The sequence below is a fragment of the Rhipicephalus sanguineus genome, chromosome 5 (assembly GCF_013339695.2).
Source record: "Rhipicephalus sanguineus isolate Rsan-2018 chromosome 5, BIME_Rsan_1.4, whole genome shotgun sequence".
Taxonomy (NCBI): domain Eukaryota; kingdom Metazoa; phylum Arthropoda; class Arachnida; order Ixodida; family Ixodidae; genus Rhipicephalus; species Rhipicephalus sanguineus.
Genome location: NC_051180.1, coordinates 84,893,248 through 84,910,692, shown reverse-complemented (window position 1 = coordinate 84,910,692; position 17,445 = coordinate 84,893,248). Strand labels below are relative to the sequence as shown.

The following is a 17,445-nucleotide window of genomic DNA, read 5'->3' as shown; positions in this document are numbered from 1 at the left end:
CGCACATTGAAAGTGTGATATATATACACGACGTGGTCCTGTGTGTGCTGCCGCGTGGAGTCGTAAAGGCGAAGTGTGCGAATACTACGCAGAAACTTTGCTGTGTGCCCTTTGTACCTGGGTGCACAGTGGACTGTCTGTGTGTAGCTTTGTAGAGAAATAGATATGTAGTGGAGTGTCTCATGTGAGATGACTGCGTTAAGCTAAACATTATACCCTGGGGACCTACAGCCGCCAGCTCTGTCTTCGTTGTTTTTTGAGGAGCACATGCCTCGCAAATCTTTCCGTACAGCACGTAAAACAGTGGGATGTGTGTGCTGTGTGCAGGTGGAGAGTGCTTTCGCAAGTACGTGCTCAAACTCGTTCAGTACACACAAAAGCGCAATCTAATTACCTGTTGCGTGCGGCGCGCCCTCGCATGGGAGAAAGAAAAAAAAACACAGTGTTGGCCGCGCGTGACTAAACAAACAATGAGAAGATAAGATGAGTAGTTCTGGTCTTCAGAGAGGCAGCACTGCCACGGACTGGACTAACGTAGAGTGCAATTTCTTCCAAGCCGTACAAGGGAGCCTGTTTTGCCGCGTAACGTACATACTGTTACGAGGCATTGTGGATGAGCACGCCGTTGGAGACGAAGAGACGAGGAAGAAGCGGGTATGCCGCGCGAGATGCTGGCAGCCATTCGGTGGCACAGTTGCTTGTAAATATTGTAAATATACTTGCTGCTGTCTCTCTCGTGTATTCGTCATCCCCGTGACAATTTGGTGGAGCTGCGGGGTAGAAGAACCGCTGTACAACGGAGCTCCGCAGTGGTCGTCGACTCGGAGTTTCCAGGATGGAAGACGAGACCGATGCTATGACTACTCCTGCATCGGCCACGACAACGCGTGCACCGGCCCCGGCAACGCCTGCACCGGCCACAACGCCGCCAACGTACGTGTTGACGCATCCGAAAAACCCTGGGACGTTCTGCGGTACGGATGAAGTCGACGTCGAAGATTGGATTGCTGACTATGAGCGTACCAGTGCTCTCAATCGTTATGACCCGACTCTCATGCTGGCCAACGTGCTCTTCTACCTGAAAGGCACGGCAAAGGTATGGTACGAGAACCATGAGGAGGAGATCGGAAGTTGGGACACATTTAAGCGAAAACTGTGCGACTTGTTTGGAAAGCCCATGGGTCGAAAGGCAGCCGCAAAGAAAGAGCTATCCACCCGTGCTCAGACGTCCACTGAACCCTACATATCGTACATTCAGGACGTGCTGGCTCTTTGTCGTAAAGTCGACAGCGACATGTCGGAGTCGGACAAGGTTGGCCACGTGCTGAAGGGTATCGCGGACGACGCGTTCAATCTATTACTGTGCCGGAATTGTGCGACCGTCGACGAAATCATTGAGGAATGCCGGCGTTTTGAACAGGCCAAAAGCCGACGTATTGCAAAGCCATTTTCTCGGCTGCCAAACACAGCTGCGACGTCTTCATGCGAAGATGGACTGACCTCTCATCTGCAGTCGTCACCGGCATCCGATATTACACGAATCATCCGTCGGGAAATCGAAGCAATTGCACCTGCTCTTCCCAACAACGGTCACGTTGATTCGCACCTGCCCTCAGTTGCCCTCGTCCAGTCAATTGTGCGGGAGGAACTCGGCAATTTGGGCTTCGCTGTCTGCGCCGTTGCTCAGTCCCGGACATCTGACGTTCGCCCAAGATCGCCGCCTCGCCCCAGGTCGCCGCCCCAGGAACAACGGTTTGCTCCACGGTCTCGTAATCCGGCTGAATGGCGAACTGCAGATGATCGGCCGATCTGCTTCAACTGCCGCCGTATAGGTCACGTCGCACGACATTGCAACAACCGTTGGTCTTCGCCTTTAAGAACCCGGTATGCCACTGCTAGCCCCGCCGACAGCTACCGCCGTTCCCAGCCTCCTGAGCCGTACCACGATAACTACCGCCGTTCCCAGCCTTTCGAGCCATACAACGCCGATGCCACTGCTACGCCGCACAGCCGCTCGCCGTCGCCCCGAGGTCACCAGTCCCGTTTGCCGCCAGCGCGTCGCCCGTCGTCTCCGTCTCCTCTACGACGACGTCCGACCTCGCCGCTCAATCTTCGACAGGGAAACTAAGAGATGCAGCTCTTAGAGGTGATGCTGCATCTTCTAATTCCACCTCAAATCCTCTTCTTGTACTGCCGACACGACGAAATTTGATCGACGTTGACGTTGACGGCCTGGCTGTTTCCGCACTTGTTGATACTGGGGCGCATATTTCCGTGATGAGTGCTCGACTTCGTCGCCGCCTGAAGAAAGTGCTTACTCCGGCTGCTCCTGGTATGATTCGTGTCGCCGACGGAAGAAGTCCTGCCGTTATAGGAATGTGCACAGCACGCATCACGATCGCCGATCACCACACATCTGTTTTGTTTGCTGTTCTTGAGCAATGCCCAAATGACCTCATTCTCGGATTGGATTTCTTGTCTACTCACGCCGCCCTCATTGACTGTGCAACCGGCGTTCTTCAACTTGAACTGCCTCGGCTTGCTGACGGCGCAGCTTCACCGCCAAACCACTTGTGCTCTGTGGATTATGTTCGGCTGTCACCGCAAGCCGCCACGTGTGTGGCCTTGACGACATCACCACCTCTTCCCGACGGCGACTACATAGTGTCCCCATTAGTTGACGTGCTGTTGGCCCGGAATGTTGCTGTGCCGCATACCCTCGTGAATGTTGTCGACAACTACGTACAGCTCCCTCTCCTCAACTTCAGTAACTCGACCCAAGTTCTCCCGCAAGGCATTTCGTTGGCCAACATATCACCACTTGATGCGTGTAACATCGTGGCATTAGACGCAGGAGAGTGCTCGTCCGGTGTTGCAGCCAGCTCAGCAAGCGCACCCCCCGACGAAATCGCGAAAATGATTGCGCCTGATCTTCTACCGCGTCAAGCAGCGCAACTTCGCCATGTTTTAACGACCTATAAGGATATCTTCGATTTCGATGAGCGCCCTTTAGGTCAAACGTCATTCGTACGGCATCAAATACATACCGGCGATGCTAGTCCTGTCAGACGGCGGCCATATCGTGTATCCCATTCCGAACGCCAGGTCATACAACGAGAAGTCGATAAGATGCTCTCAAAAGGCGTCATTGAGGCCTCCTCAAGTCCATGGGCGTCACCTGTCGTCTTGGTCAAAAAGAAGGATGGCAGCTGGAGATTTTGCGTCGACTATCGTGCCTTGAACAAGATAACCCGCAAAGACGTATACCCGCTGCCACGAATCGACGACGCCCTTGACTGTCTTCATGGTGCGAGATACTTCTCATCCATAGACCTGCGCTCGGGTTACTGGCAGATTTCTGTCGACGAGTTAGACCGAGAAAAAACTGCCTTCGTCACACCGGACGGCCTCTATCAGTTCAAGGTTATGCCTTTTGGGCTGTGCAACGCCCCGGCGACGTTCGAACGCATGATGGACTCTCTCCTCCGTGGCTATAAATGGTCAATCTGTCTCTGCTACCTCGACGATGTCATTGTCTTTTCCCCAACGTTTGAGAGTCATCTAACTCGTTTGTCGACCATTCTTGCTGTTTTTCGTCGAGCGGGACTCCAGCTGAACTCCAAAAAGTGCAATTTCGGCCGGCAACAAATCACTGTGCTTGGTCATCTTGTAAGTGCTACTGGTGTACAACCTGACCCTGACAAGATTAGCGCCGTCACGCACTTCCCTCTGCCTTCTTCTACTAAAGATGTTCGGAGCTTTGTTGGCTTATGCTCATACTTCCGACGCTTTATACGCAATTTCGCCACCATTGCCCGACCGCTCACTGACCTTCTAAAGAAAGACGTCCCCTTCTCGTGGGGCCAGGACCAGGCGGCTGCATTCTCGACGCTGATCAACTTGCTCACTTCACCACCAATACTGGCCCACTTTGACCCGTCCGCGACTACGGAGGTTCGCACAGATGCCAGTGGGCATGGAATCGGCGCCGTCCTCGCCCAACACCAGGGGGGCCAAACACGTGTGATTGCATACGCCAGCCGCCTTCTCTCCACATCTGAGCGGAACTATTCGATCACGGAGCGCGAATGTCTTGCGTTGGTCTGGGCTGTCGCAAAATTTCGCCCCTACTTGTATGGCCGTGAGTTCTCAGTTATTACCGACCACCACGCTCTCTGTTGGCTGTCATCACTCAAGGACCCAACTGGTCGCCTTGGTCGCTGGGCTCTACGTCTCCAGGAGTATGCCTTCGACGTAATTTACAAATCGGGCAGGCTGCACCAAGACGCCGATTGTCTCTCGCGTCATCCGGTGGACCCTGCTAGCCTCGCTGACCATGACAATGATTCTTGTGTACTCGCCATATCTGATTTGTGCGACATCGGCGCAGAACAGCGTCGGGATGCAACCCTCAAGATGGTCATCCACCAAGTCTCCTCGGGACGTTCCGACCCTTCTCTCCGCCAGTATGTCCTACGCAATGACATTCTGTATCGCCGCAGCATGAAGCCTGATGGTCCAGAACTTTTGTTAGTTATTCCCCGACACCTGCGTGCAACCATTCTTCAACATCTCCATGATGCTCCGACTGCGGGACACCTGGGCGTTTCACGCACCTATGACCGCGTGCGGCAGCGGTTCTTTTGGCCTGGCCTTTATCGTTCTGTGCGACGATATGTCGCTGCTTGCGAGCACTGTCAGCGGCGCAAACGTCCTGCTCTTCCTCAGGCCGGCCTGCTTAAACCTATTGACATTCCATCCGAACCATTCTTCCGCGTCGGTCTCGACTTGCTCGGACCTTTTCCTACGTCCGTGTCAGGTAACAAATGGATTGCTGTCGCAACTGACTATGCGACCAGGTATGCCATAACACGGGCCTTGCCAACTAGCTGCGCTACAGACGTCGCGGACTTTCTGCTCAATGACGTCATTCTTCGACACGGTGCTCCGCGCCAGCTTCTTACGGATCGGGGCCGCTGCTTCCTCGCAAGAGTCATCGACGAAATACTCCGTAGCTGCTCTACCGAACATCAACTTACTACAGCCTACCATCCGCAGACTAACGGTCTTACCGAGCGCCTCAACCGTACTCTCACGGATATGTTGTCAATGTACGTCTCTGCTGACCACCGTGATTGGGACGCAACCCTACCCTATGTTACTTTTGCCTATAATTCGTCGAGGCATGACACCGCCGGCTATTCGCCGTTCTTTCTTCTGTACGGCCGCCATCCTACGTTGCCCTTCGAAACGCTCCTCCCTTCTGATACCATCGTACCAAGCGTGTATGCTCAGGACGTCGCTTCTCGCGCCCGCGAGGCTCGCCGAGTCGCCCACGCCAGGCTCTGTGATTCCCAGGTCTCGCAAAAAGCACGCTACGATAACCGGCACCGCGACGTCGACTACCCGCCCGAATCTCTTGTCCTACTCTGGACGCCGTATCGACGCGAAGGCTTGTGCGAGAAGCTTCTCCCTCGATACACAGGGCCCTACAAAGTTCTCCGCAAGGTCACTGACGTTGACTACCTCATCACTCCCGTCCATCCGCTCTCGTCTTCTCCTACACCACCTACTGATGTCGTTCATGTGTCGCGCCTCAAACGCTACTACACTCCCAGTGCTGAATGACTTAGGAGGCGCCGTGACGGCGCTCCGTCCGCCGGGGGTGATGTTACGAGGCATTGTGGATGAGCACGCCGTTGGAGACGAAGAGACGAGGAAGAAGCGGGTATGCCGCGCGAGATGCTGGCAGCCATTCGGTGGCACAGTTGCTTGTAAATATTGTAAATATACTTGCTGCTGTCTCTCTCGTGTATTCGTCATCCCCGTGACAATACGAAGAAAATAGTGCCCGTGTGCCCAGAGCAATTGAAAGAGTAGGCACGAGAGCACAGGCACAGTAACTTCTTCATTTGAGCAGAGACCCGCCTTGGGTGCGGGAACCTTTACGAACACATCAGTCTCGTTTTTGTTTCTCTCGGTCGACATATTCTTCGTGCCAGAAGACTGTTAATTTTCAGTCTGTTCAGAACAATTAGCTTTCATCGTCTAAGTTGAATCAATTGACCTTAAACAAGAAATTTGATATCTCGAGTGGCCCCGCCACGGTGGTCTAGTGGTTATGGTGCTCGACTGCTGACCCGAAGGTCGCGGGATCGAATCCCGGCCGCGGCGGCTGCATTTTCCATGGAGGCGAAAGTTTTTGAGGCCCGTGTACTTAGATTTAGGTGCACGTTAAAGAACCCCAGGTGGTCGAAATTTCCGGAGCCTTTCACTACGGCGTCCCTCATATTCATATCGTAGGTTTGGGATATTAAACCCCAACAATTATTATTATTAATCTCTGGAGTGTCTATGTTTCTAGAATGTGTATCCGTTTGAAGCACAAGAAACTGATAACAGAAAATAAACGCAGAGAGGCAGCAAGCGGGTGAGCAGTAGCGTATACGGCAAATCGTATTTAAGTCGAATTCATACCTCATAGAAAAAAGTCACAGTTTCACCGCAAGGGCGAAGCAATGAATGCGATAGCAACAAATTGTAGTGTTATACGAAGTAAGGCTGGCAGCTAACTGTTTTGTATCCGGTCTCGCGCAACTACAAAACGCTGTTGTAAGAGAGTACGGCCGCTCCAGGGAGAGATGCTCTCCGCATAGTCACTTCGCGTTGAGAGCGCAGCACGTAGAAAGGTATACGAGCCGCCCGCTGTGATGGCTTTCGAGATAGCGCGCGCCAGCGATCATGACCGCGCCCGTAGATTCAAAGTTCAAAGTGGCTGCTCGCGCGACAACCCCCCCACCCCCACCTCGCGTCTTTTTTCATGGTCGTTAAAGACGGGCGTGGCGTTTCCTGTCTGCTTTGAGGGCAGGCCTCCCGAGCGGGGTGATGTTATCGCATGCACCCTCCGAGCGACGGAAATGGGCGGGCTCGTTTGATCTCTGCTCCTGCCGCGTTCGTCGCCCCCGCTCTTGCGGTTTTACCCGCGGTAGAACGTACAATGCGCGGGGGGATCTTATCAATTTCGACTTCATACCGGAAGGACATGACGGCGACGGCAACGGTGACGGCAAAAGCCCGTCGAGACCCCTCGCAATAAAAACTGGCGGACCCTTAAGCTTCGCTTTTTAGAGTTTGAGGCGATAGCTATATCCGCACGTACGCACGCACGCACCCCCCCCCCCCCCACACACACGACATACCTATAGTAAAGGTAAAGGTTTTCGCCCTCTTCAACAGCACTGTTATGGCAACAGTATTTTGTGTGTGCAAAGTACGAGCAAGTATTATACGCTGGCGCGCTGTTGGGGCGAACTATAGACAATGCCCTGCGTCCCTGTTCTCTCTGCGTTCGTACGCGTTGAGTTAACTCGCTGCACATACGCACACACACTGCAGTGACACTTTCAGCCACTGCAGTCAGTCATTGCGAGTGCACAGAATCCATCACAAGCGTGTCAACAGCCCGGTGGCGTCAGGGAACGTCTACGCGCGTGACATTTTTTTTTCGCAGTATCGATGAACCCTCTTCGTGTGTGTATGGAATGCGCGCACAGATGTGTGTACCCTTTGTTATGTGTAACAGCGATGCACCCACTACGTGTTTGTAAGGGAACATCCGCGCTGCGTGATGACGACCACACCGCGCGCCCGTCTCTCTCGGAGGCGGCGGCAACAAGAGTAGAACGTGATAGCGTATTCACGCCGTCTTCGTATCGCCTTCCCAATCGCTAGCCTCCCCTCGCTTCTCGGTGGAGAGCTAAACCGTGACGCAAGGAAAGCCAAAGTGCCGGCGCTCTCCGGCGCATAACGTTGCTTGCATCTACCTCGAATTTTCCCTCACGGCCAACGCTGCTTTTTCGCTCACAACCAAAGACGCCGCCGCCGCCGCCGCCGCCAACAACGGCATTTCTGCGAAACGAGCTCTATAACGCTATCGCATTAAACCTCCAGTCCTGCGCGGAACATGCAGCATGGCCTAAGATGGAGGAGCTGCCGTCAGAAAATCCGTTGTAAACTCTCTTAGGGCAGGGCGACTCTCCTTGTTGCGAGATGCCCGCTACGCCATAATTTGTCATCTTGCGAAGTAGCGAAGTACTCACTACGTGTCTGTAAGGAAAACGCTCACCTACGTAGCTACACACTTCATTGCTGCGGTGGCTGATGATCAATTATGGCTGAGCCCTGTGTGGGTGGGAAGCTTTAAACCACCCACTCGTTACGCAATTCATGTCGTGTGACGCCTGGTGTGATTGCATTCTTCTGTCACGCAATATTGCATCCATTAACCTGATTCCTCGCCTGGTATGACGCCTGCATAGGGTCTTCTTGCGAAGAAGTTTCAGGCACCGGAGGGGTAGAATACTCGACTGTCACGCAGAGTTCATAGGTTGAATTCCCTCCCGAACCCTGTTTCCTCTCTCTCTCTTTCTCTTCCTCTCTCTCTCTCTTATTGCGCACGATAGCTTCGACGGACACCGGCGGCGGCAGCAGCGGTGGGCAATCACGCCCCCAAAAGCGGCTGTTGTTCTGAGTTCATATCAGTTTAAGAAACGTGTTCGAGTAGCATCCTTTACGTATTAAATTCCGAAAATAATTGTACTGCAGTATAAGATACTCGAAAAAGTAATCCCTCGCTAGCCAGATGCCTAATTTGGACACATTTGGTTGAAATCTTCGATGAAATAATTAAATAAATAAATAAACAAACAAATAAATAAATGTTTGACATCGCCAACTAATACACCAACTATGAGACGCTGTATCTGATACCACGAATCAGTTTTGATCATTTAGTTTATCTTATGTACATTTCTTTAGTTTTTACGTATGGTTTAGCCCGCATTCTGTGCGTGATAGAGTGGGCTACTCGTGAAGTGTACGCATGCGCTAACCACTGTTTTATTTTCTTTCGTATGCAGTTTGAATTGGTTTCTTTTTTTTCTTTTTCATAGGGGCATAGCACACTCAGTTTTAGTATGACCACGTCTCTTGAATAGGCGGGCTGTGTGTAGCCGTATATGCAACGCAAATAAAAAGAAATAATAAAGTAATAAAAAAGTCAAGAAAAAAGGGAAGATACCAAATCGTTTGGAGTTGCAAGATACGCCGACTGTCCATTCCGTTTTGGCCTCTCTTACCACGCTTCGCTCTGTGCTCATTATTCATCTCTTCCAGCCATCGTCGCTTCAAAATATTTACTGCGACAAAATATCTAAAATGAAAAGAGTGAGAGGGAAGCCAAATGTTTTTCATTTTCCTTAACTGCTGCTGCGGCCCGAGAATCCTTTAGAAAAATGGCAGTGCATGTCCGGCGCAGAAAGTTGCGATGTTCTCCCAGAGGCTCTGTGGTAAGCGTTACAATCTCGGCCGGACTGTTCGTTTCGTATTTCTTTCGAGCACTCTCAAACGCGCGCCCGTCCTCATCGTCTATTTTTTTTTTAATCTTACTTCACCAGCCTCTCTAGGTATCGAGCGAAATGGTGACGCTTGTAGTAAGCGGAGTGCGCGTTGCTCAAGCATTTCATGATCCGAATTGATAGTCTTTCATGCCTTTATCTTTCATAAGCACGTTTTCAGGTTCGTCCATGTGCAAAGCCCAGCTGCCTAACTAGAACTAACGTTCTTCACATTTCGTTGAACTAAGGAGGAATAGAGAGGGAGTGAAAGAGTGGGACGAGGCAAGAAAGCGGGGAGAGTAAGAGGAGGTATACTGTTGTGTATCTCTGCTGCCTACACCATTGGAGTAGCCAGAATAGGTGGGGATGGGGGGAGAAGGAGAGTTTCACTGCAGCAAACACCCTTCCCCCCCTCCCAATGGGCGTGTCCAAAAGAAAGCAACCTTCGCAATGACTGCAGAAATTCAAACGAAGCAGTGGCTTGCTGCTCACAAAGGCCTGCCTTTGGTCCCCGGCTTTAAGGGGTTAAATGTTGGAAGTATACCGTTTTTAGAATGCAACGTTATGGTCCTCGGGTGCCATTATAGTAAAAAACCTGCATGGCCAGGACACTTCACATGAAACAATGACTGAAAAAGCTCGACAGACAGTGGCGTACCACCAACTTGTTCGCGAGTGGGGTGGCCGGCGTCCCTCACACCGGCCGCTGTTTATATATATATATATATATATATATATATATATATATATATATATATATATATATATATATATATAAACAGCGGCCGGTGTGAGGGACGCCGGCCACCCATATATATATATATATATATACCATATATATATATATATATATATATATATATATATATATATATATATATATATATATATATATATATATATATATATATATATATATATATATATATATGTGGTATACCTACTCGACTGCAACGTGTGCAGTATGCAGTACATCGGACAAACAGAAACACCATTTAGGATTCGTTTCAATAATCACAGAGCCCATGCGAAATCAGCCCCAAGTCTACCTCTATCAAAACATCTCAACCTTCCCGACCATGCATTCGACAAACTATCAGTAACACTCTTAGAAACGGGATTTACATCAAACCGAGAACGTGAACAACGAGAGTCATACCTCATCCACCGATTTAACACCCTCGAAAGAGGAATAAATGAGAATCCGGGTACACTTGCAGCAATTAATGCACTAGAAAACAATAACGGCAATAATGACAGTAATAACTGAAGAGTTCACGGCACTGCAGCTGCGACGATCACTGGACAACTGAAAATACTCCCAAGTGTAACTACTCTTTCTAAGTACAGCTGTCGTCTGTTTCGGTTTCTACCTTACTAATCAATCAATTGTGCCAAGCATGACATGTCCCACAGCACCCTTGTGCACAATCAGGAGCCCCCGACTGCGGAATCCAGGAGCGGGACAAAATTGACATTGCGCCCGCTTGCTAGCCTTTGCGGCAATACACGGTGCCCCCCTTTCGGGGACGAGACGTCCACGTGGCACTGAGTAGTTAAAGGCTTAAAGTCCAACTCCGGCGATTTTTCGAGGTCGATGGATCTCAGTGAAATTCGCTGGGTACGTTCCTTTGCACGTTTCCCTCATTTATGCCAAATTACAGGCTTGAGACATGCGCAGATTGTTTGCAAATGAATTTTAAAGATTGTCTGCAAACGCCCTCCTGGCTTCCCACAATTATTGGCAACATTGCGTCTGTGACGTCAGTGTTGGCAAGGCGGCGGAAGTGACGTAGCCGAGGGCACCGCTAACTTCGGCGCTTAGGCCGTTACAGCGAGCGTCTGCTGTGCACAAGGCGACAGACAGCGTTGGTTTGGCCGGCGCTTCGCTGGTCGTCCCGGCTGTCACAGTTTTCATACTCCACGCCGGCGTGACCGGCATGCCTTGCACGACTTTCGGTTCGTTCGTAACAACGTCTACGTCATACGTAGACAGTGCACTCGGTTGGGTTTCGGTTTCGGTGTTGCGCATTTTTGCTTATTTAAAATTATTCTCCAATTTGCCGAGTATTTCTGCTATCGGGCCCGTAACAGGAGCGTCTCAGGAACATAAAAGCACCATTACTTTGACATGGCAAAAAAATCGCCGGAGTTGGCCTTTAACTTCTTAAAAGAGCTCCTTTTTTTCCCCACACCGCACCGCCGGAGCCACGCTGCGCCGCCTGGTGTTTCGGTTTCTACCTTACTAACCAATCAATTGTGCCAAGCATGACATTTCCCGCAGCACCCATGTGCACAATTAGGAGCCCCCGACTGCGGAATCCTGGAGCGGGCCAAAATTGACATTGCGCCCGCTTGCTAGCCTTTGCGGCAATACACGGTGCCCCCCTTTCGGGGACGAGACGTCCACGTGGCACTGAGTAGTTAAAGGCTTAACTTCTTAAAAAAGCTCCTTTTTTCCCCACACCGCACCGCCGGAGCCACGCGGCGCAGCCTGGTCGGGAACAATACGTTAATGGAGGGAAGGATATGCAGGCCGCGGACAGGGGGTGGCCGGAGAAAGAAAAGGGGGGGGGGGATCTACCTCATGTTTTTTTATTTTTTTTGCGTATCCTCTTTTCTTTAAGATTGTATAAAGCTGAGCACCAACGAACTGTACCCTCATTCCTGATGAAGGCCAGACTCTGGCTGAAACGTCGAAATAAACAACGTTGTGACTTCTCACGGAGGATCTACTTGACTACTTGCAACGCTACGGCCACTCCACCACGATGCCCATATATATATATGTATATATAAGAAAATGTACAGTCAGTCCTACGTAGCATGCACTGGGGCAACCATACATATACGTGCTAGGCATGTAATAGTATTGCAAGCAACACTTTTTATAAATTAGCCACACTATATGCTTGATGAAAACTTCAGCGGAAACCACAACGAACCACAAAGAATAGATGGTTTGCGGTGATGTTTTCATCATGAAAGCTATGTACCAACTACGCCCAACAGAAGTTTTATTGAAATTTATGCGTAAATACAATTATGCCTAACAAGTCTGTTTGTTGGCCTAGTTGGTATTTGCTTAAGGACATAATTAGGCCGCGAATTAGAAGACGCACACAAAGGGAGGAACACGATGATATGACGAGCGATGACAGGTCCGCTCGTCCTGTCATCGTGTCCCTCCCTTTGTGTGTGTCTTCTAATTCGCGGCCTAATTATGTCCTTAAGCAAATACCAACATGTCCTTAAGTAAACAATTATGCCGATGGCGGCCTGCCCTGTTTATAGTATAGATTTGTATCATTGAATAAATGTCGCTAACGTCTAGAAGCTGCTTACAAATAATTGCGTATTTCAATGTAGGCAACAGTGACTGTACATTTCCTTTTCCGTAATTAGTACCACACTTTCTTGCAGATATTTAGGCTTGCGTATCTTATATTTTGCCTTGTTTGCTCCTAGTCGAAGTTGTGTTTATGGCGCATTGTTATTATTATTACTATTGTTATATTATTATTATTGTTAACATGTCACCCACAAGTTCTTTTTAAATAAGAATTTATGGCAACAGGGGCGTAGCCAATTCTTTATACTCATCGTATTTGTATTTGCAACTTTGCTTGGAGCGTGTGAACTTCATAGTAGAAAACAGCGCAATAATAGAAGGCGAGAAAGACCAAACAGGACTAGCGCTGAACAGCGCTGGTCCGGCATTTAAGCGTGTGATACTTTTGCGAAATTGGCGATGTACCTATTACGTAAGTGTTCGTAACAGAATACGCGCAGTAATGTGTGTGTGTGTCCTTTGTAATGGGTGGCCGGCTTTAAACCACCAGCTCGTCATGCAGTTCACATGCTGTGAGGTCCTGTGGCAATGCACGCTTGCGCCACGTTTTACTGCGATAATACATCTCGTACTGGGACGCCTGTACACAGGACGAGTACGTTTGTGAAGCAGAAAAGTTATTTTCAATGCAGTTCCAAGCAGTGGCATGGCTCTGTGGTAGAACACCTTCTTTGTCACGCCGAAGGCCGGGGTTGAATTCCACCTCGGGTACATAATCGTTTATTATTTGCATTCATAGCGATTTCTGGCCGGGTCACGAACAATGATCATCTTTCGCTCACAACCAACGATGCGGACGCCGACACCGGAATTCCTGCGACATGGGCTCCTTAGCGCAATCGCGTTAAGACATCCTGCAGTTATGCACACTCATCGACTCATAGCAAATTGGATATAGAGCAGCGGTGATTCTATTCCTTTCCTATGAAAGAAAATAATTGCCTGAAACAGGAAGAGCATCTGATCGGTCCATGATACGTTTATTGGTTCCTTCCCGTATTTGCGTCGTCGGTACTGTAAATTTCAGGCCAGGCAGAGCAGAATAAAATCATGACAAAGTGATCCAACGTTAAGAGCTCCTACTCAGCATTCTCTGCAATGCTGTATCGCAAAGCGTTGTATAGACGGCCTGCACCGCAGAGAATACAGTGCGTGGTCGTCAGACACGGGAGCCATTCTCCACAGCAGAAGCGCAGGACAAATTTCTTTATATAATACAATGATTGCTATGTAGAAGTAACATTCGCCACAGTTCATGGTTTCCTAGTGTGCAGCCGACAGTGACCACTGTCGAAAGTTGGGGGGGGGGGGGGAGGCCTCAGCCTCCCCAACTTTTCTCAATGGGGGGCTAGCGCCCCCCTTGCCCCCCCCCCCCCCGGTAGATACGCCTATGCCGACAGAGTAAGGAAATAGGGCTGACTTGGTGCCCCTCGTTATAATTCGAGGATGGGAAGGCGCCACCCCTGCAGTCCCACCCCCCTCCCGTGCGCATGCCTACGTACATATACACGCACACGTACAAACACATGCACGAACATACATAAAGGTTGATTGAACCCCCCCCCCCCCCCCATACCAACTTCCCCGAAAATGATGTCTGGCTACGGCCTTGTCCTCCCCTATACTGTTATACAGCAAAGGAACGTTTATATAATGTAACAGCGGATAAAATAGTAGTTAAGGTAATCCTGATGCGGTAAATCGACAGACGCCGTACTGACTGACTGCTTACGGTACGCGCGACTTTCGCAGGTTAACGAAAGAAAGAAAGAAAGAACGAAAGAAAGAAAGAAAGAAAGAACGAAAGAAAGAAAGAAAGAAAGAAAGAAAGAAAGAAAGAAAGAAAGAAAGAAAGAAAGAAAGAAAGAAAGAAAGAAAGAAAGAAAGAAAGAAAGAAAGAAAGAAAGAAAGAAAGGAAGAAAGAAAGAAAGAAAGAGAACATCGCGTCATAGAGAATAACGATTAGGTGCATGCCTAATCAGCATGCGCCCGCACGCTCGGTTTACCATGTGTGTTCTTGCAAAGGTCGATAAGCCGTTAGCCCGACGGTGCATTGCTCGCTTTTTTTGCTGCGCTGTTGGTTTCCTTTCTCGTCGTTTCAGCACTTCCGGTAAGCTAGGTACACCTAACTTTACCTGCTTTGGTGATTTCTCGGCGTTAGACTCCCGCTCACGTTACGGGTAAACTAACGTCGCGAAGTAATGGCCAAGCGGGTTACGCCACGGTCGCTATCGTTATCTGCGGCAAAAGTTCTCACTAATACAAGAAAAAAGAACACAGTTCCCGCATCGCACGGACCACTCACACAGTTCTCACAGACTGCTTTGCCTAATGGTTTCTAAACTTAGGCAATACTGTGAGCACAGCCTCGTCATTGCTCAGTAAAAAAAAAAGTGGATGCTAAAAACTCAGTTTATTAAGGTTTACGGGCATACCTTTGAACAACGTGTTCGCTTCTCTCCTAGATACAACTCGACACATTGTCGAGTTTGATGGACAGCAGTTTCGTATTCTTACTGTATGTATTTGTAGGAGGAAAAAAGAAGAATTTTCAATCCGCGCAAACAAAATGTAGTGACGAACAAACGTCAAAACGGTATTCGCCGGAGCTAGTATGTTCATGGCGAACACTGGCTCAAACGGAAATATACACAACAAATATTATGCCTTAAGGGCAAGTCTATGCTGCAAATAAAAAAAAAACCTGAAAACGAGGAACAAGCGGAGGACATACAAGGACGTCGCTGTACTATCAACTGAATCTTATTTCTGTGCGTGCGGCTAAAAAAATATAGCCAAACACGTGCAGAAACCAACAGGTACATAAGAGTCATTGGGGCGTCGTGTCGTTTCCACGAACCGTTTTACCTGCCAGATAGATACGGCAGTTATGTTGTTGTGGGAAGCACTGACACTACTGAAGCGCGCACTGCCCTCCTCGATTTTGATCCATGGCTTCCCTTTACCTCCCGTTTACGTTTGTTGCCACCTTTTCTTATAAGGTAGACTTGCTCTATGAATACGCCTGGCATGCGCAGCCCCTGCGATGAGCCCCCCGGTGTCCGCAAGGTGCTGTTGTCATCGAGATGTAAGCATAGGCATAAAGTGGAGTATTTGGTGACGGCGACGCGGCGGAGAAATATTTATTAAGACGAAAGCCTTAGATGCCTCCTCAAACGCAAAAATTGACCGTTGGAGTCCCGTGTCGGCGGAGTCAACACGAGTGACGCAGAAAATCATCATGTCATGACGTCACCATACAACGTCATCATGACATTAGTATGACATCGTGAATTTACTTGACATGAAGACGTCGTCGCATGAAATTATCGCTTGGTCAAAGGTGGGCCGATCACGGAGGCAGTGAGAACCAGGTGAGGTGCAGAAGCCTTGCAATGCCTCCGATCCTGGAGGCAGTGTGAAACATCGTTAGGCGCAGAAAGCTTTCGGAGGGGGCGGGAGAGGATCAATACATAGACTGCGAAGAAAAAGTAGAAGATGGCTTTGCCTTCGAGTAGTCCTAGGTGAATGCATAATGGACTCATTGAGTTTTCCTTTCTCTGATAAATAATTATGAATTATTTCGGTCCTTGAGTTTACGTTACTTATACCAATAGGAGCAACCCTGGCGGAAAAGATGAACGTCGTATGCATAATCAAGGTAAAGAAAACAGAACCATTTGTAATCACGAAGCCGGAACTGATACAAAGAAAGTCGAGACAGAGAATATGCCTTGGAGGAATTTGACGGAGAGCAATGACGGCGGTGGGCTCGAAGTTCATTCTTCTAGCAAGAGCTCAGCGATGAAACAGACAGACTAGATAACATTTGCAACCAGTGGTGTTGCATCAGTACACCAGCCTCTGCGTGCTATAGAGTGCTGGTGGCCGCTGGGCAATGCTTGAAGGAATGCAGCCATCGCCGAGAAGAGTTACACAGCCATCGTTTTGCTGGGAGCGATGCAGCTGCGAATCGGGAAGCGAGCGTTCTTCCTGCGTTCCAGGCACGCTGACCCCCGTGTACATGCGTTGTCTGCCGCCCTACGTGCGCGGCTCCTTGCACGTCTTCCAAATGAAGCTCGGCATTGCTCGTCTCTCGGGCCTCAGCTATTCCAGTCGCATTCCTGCGCCAGGTAGTTGCTTTTGCCGCCACGCTCTGGGCGCCGGGCAGCCGCGCAATCAAATATGCATAACCTCCGCTTCGTTGCTACGTGCTCCCGAGCCGCGGTTTGTCTTTGATAGCACCACCTGTGGTTTCCGTAGCCTGTGTGTTCACGCAGGGTTGTTTGAGAGGGTGTGTGTGTGTGTGTGCCGTTGCGCACACCACGCGCGCTATTTAGTATATATATATATATATATATATATATATATATATATATATATATATATATATATATATATATATATATATATATATATATATATATAAAGAAAGAAGACGACTTTTAAGGGCGCGGTTTTCTTTGTTAGACATCATATTAATGAGACCTGAAAGACAATAATGCCACGGAAAGTATAGGAGGGTGTTATTTGTAACAATTAGGATATAAATGTGAAGAAAGTAAAGTGGACGAAAAGATAGCTTGCCGCCGGCAGGGACCGAACCTGCGACCTTCGAATAACTGGTCCGATGCTCTACCACTGAGCTACGGCGGCGGTCATCCTCCCGTTCACTTTTTTGGGTATATATGTGCATTT

General features: G+C 49.4%; 1 protein-coding gene and 1 non-coding gene across 2 annotated transcripts in view; one reads left to right on the top strand and one right to left on the bottom strand.

Annotated features, from left to right (window-relative positions):
* LOC119393930 (uncharacterized) overlaps positions 1-17,445 on the top strand; it is a 103,200-nt gene that overhangs the window by 60,124 nt on the left and 25,631 nt on the right. The gene's annotated exons all lie outside the window — the stretch shown is intronic.
* Trnat-agu (transfer RNA threonine (anticodon AGU)) lies at positions 17,332-17,403 on the bottom strand. Its single transcript has one exon. It is a non-coding gene; the product is annotated as a tRNA-Thr (tRNA).